This window comes from Quercus lobata, chromosome 11, assembly GCF_001633185.2.
Source record: "Quercus lobata isolate SW786 chromosome 11, ValleyOak3.0 Primary Assembly, whole genome shotgun sequence".
Taxonomy (NCBI): Eukaryota; Viridiplantae; Streptophyta; class Magnoliopsida; order Fagales; family Fagaceae; genus Quercus; species Quercus lobata.
The window spans coordinates 4111384-4114192 of record NC_044914.1 but is presented as its reverse complement, the minus strand read 5'-3'; the positions used below and the strand labels follow the sequence as shown (position 1 = coordinate 4114192).

The window sequence follows — 2809 nt, the reverse complement described above, 5'->3', positions numbered from 1 at the left end:
ATTTCTTGCTCAACGGATATAAGACTCGATGAGATAGCTCAAGCACTCTAGCCTATCCTTGGCACTCATGTTGTGTATAACACTAGATTGTGACCGTTTAGGAACCTCTTTTTTTCTCAGTAAACTTAGACAGTTCTATTAAGAAGTTGATTTTCTTGGGTTTAAGCTCTCGGTGTGGCTCCAATGGCTTGGCTGGGATGCCATAATGCTAAACTGCCTCAGACTCCTGTGGGAGCTTTGACGTAGTCAAGGACTACCCTGGTCACGTATTATTGGAATCTGAAGCTTCTACGCATTATGGCATCTTAGCCAAGCTAGCCATTGCAACAACAACAACAAGAGCTTAAGTCCAAGAGAATTTACTTCTTGATAGAACTGACTAAGTATCCTGAGCAAACAAATTGCATAAAAGCTCACAATCCGGTGTTATAAACCTGAGTACCAAGGATAGGCTAGAGTGTTTGATGCTATCTTGAAGAACGTTTTCAAACCTTTCGATTAGTATACCACCTTGGAGTCTTGCATCTGACTAGCCAGTGGCGGGTACGATGCCTTTGAGGATGAAAATGAGGTTGTTAAGCGCTCAAGCGGCTAAATTGGTGGCTGAAAGCAGAGATGAGGTAGATGTGGCTGAGAAGGTACAAGACTTGATGATAGTCTAATAGTCTAATAATCAAAAGGTCTGAAATCGTTCACCGAAGACAGAAGAGGGCGTGTTGGGGCACCGGGAAATGCCATGGAAACCAGCTCTTGGTAACACTAGGGAGAAGAACAAAGTATGAGGTACGTTTGCTTAGAAATATTTGTCCCAATTTTCATGTGTAATTTCTTTAAAGAACAAAGTAGTATTTCATTGTGAATTACATCATTTTGAACATGTCAATTAATGTGCCACGATGATTTAATGGGTACGTTTGTGGCTAATATGTGGATAAGGGTGTTTGATTTTTGATTTTTTTTTTTTTTAATTTCTATTAAAAAAAAAAGAATAGAAATGCCTAATTTAATTGTGGAAGTGTCTAATTGCCTAATTATGTTCGGTAAACATGGGAACATGGAAGAATTTGAATAGCAGACCCAAACGATGCCTAATATGAGTAGAGGAGAGCCAAATGTCACAGGATCTAAGTGGATTTAAGCAAAATATCACCAAATCCAAATGGAGAATGGCCAAGCGATACCAAATCTGAGGGAGAAGAGCTTGATCATCGCTGAATCAAGGTAGAGTCGACCTTATTTGAAGTGCTTGTTGGTCGTCTCGGGTGGTTTGGGCTTTAGAGAAGGAAACCCATCACTCGACCCATCGGAGTTGGTTTCTAAAGACTAATACCCGTTGCTGATTGTCAGAGTTGTCGAATTAGGCCATGGACGAGTCAATTCCAGTTGATTGGATTGAGTGATTGGGTTGCTTGGACAGCCCTAGTAAAAACAAGCATTTTATCCTTTTCTTCCCTTTCCTAAGCTACAACCAAATATAGTTATGTTATATATATATATATATATATATAAATGCACATGGGCTGCTTGTACACATGGACCCATGTGCGGCTTGACAAGCCACCTACCCTACACATTAGGGGTATAGACATTCAGCCATTTCATTTATGGCTTTATCCCCGTTTCAATATTCCCTCTTCCTCTATATATAGCATAAGCTCTTATTGTAATGCAAATAGATAGAAACTGAGAAGTTCTTAGAGACGAACAAAAGAGAGATATATGTATTCATTATTAGAAATAATATGATGTGGTGGATGAGTAATAGAAAAGAAATAATTCAGATATAGTCTTACTCCCAAATTTCCATTTTCATTACTGGTTTGCCCTTATGTTGTATTTAAAGGATTTTATTTCGTCCTCTTTCATCTTCTTCTTCATTTTTTTTTTTTTTTTCATATTTTTAAATTTAATGGATCTTAAATAGGTCTTTATTTTTGTTAGTTGTAGTGCCACTGGCTGGTTTGCAGCTTTAAAGTTTTGTTCAGTAATGTTTATTTCACACTAGTTGCACAAAAATGTACACACTTTTTATGCTAAACTTGTGACTTGAAGCGATGATTTCAGCTCCAAAACTAGTATTTACCCTTATTGTAGACTGCTGAAACAAATTTATTGTATCTCTTAGTCTTTTGAATAAAATTTCATATTCAATGCAAAAAAAAAAATCCAGTTCGAAACTTCAATTTGTACAAGAACTTTCCCTGCACCATTTCTTTGCCTTTATTTTTGTCCTCATTTTTCTAAATAATTTTATTTATTTATGTTCACAACATTTTCACAACAAACATCAACAGCCTCCCAGTAATTGATCGTAATAAGAACCCAAAAAAAAAGAAAAAAAAAAAGAAAAAAAAAAAGAAAAAAGAAAAGAGTAGCCATAGTTTCAGCCTCTTGTGGAATCACCCGTTCAACACACAAAAAACTCAATATTGTTTCCAAGGGAACACGCTTGTTACTTTGAACTTGGTTGAGGCAAATCAGGTAGAAGATTTCCTTGCGAATCATATACAATTTTACCTGAAAAATCCAAGGGACGACAACGTTCTCCCTTAATGATCGTCTTCCTCCACACTGCTTCATCACTATCATAGTCTTCTACCAATTCTTCTTCTTCTCCTTCTGACTCCGCCACCTTCCTCCAAGACAACATCTTCACCATCGAAAGAGCTTTGCTGCTAATATTGCTATTCAACTTTGAGAAAACCTTCTTCTCCTTCGACAGAAAGCTTGTTTTTAGTGTCAACGATTTCTTGGTTTTGCTAGAAGTACATAGAAATGCCATGATGGAAAATATGGATGCGACTGCAAT

The 2809-nt window shown here is 37.0% G+C and overlaps 1 pseudogene; it reads left to right on the top strand.

Moving 5' to 3' along the window:
- Positions 1–212: 212 nt before the first annotated feature.
- On the top strand, positions 213–924 carry LOC115966301 (annotated as a pseudogene).
- The last annotated feature ends 1885 nt before the right edge of the window (positions 925–2809 follow it).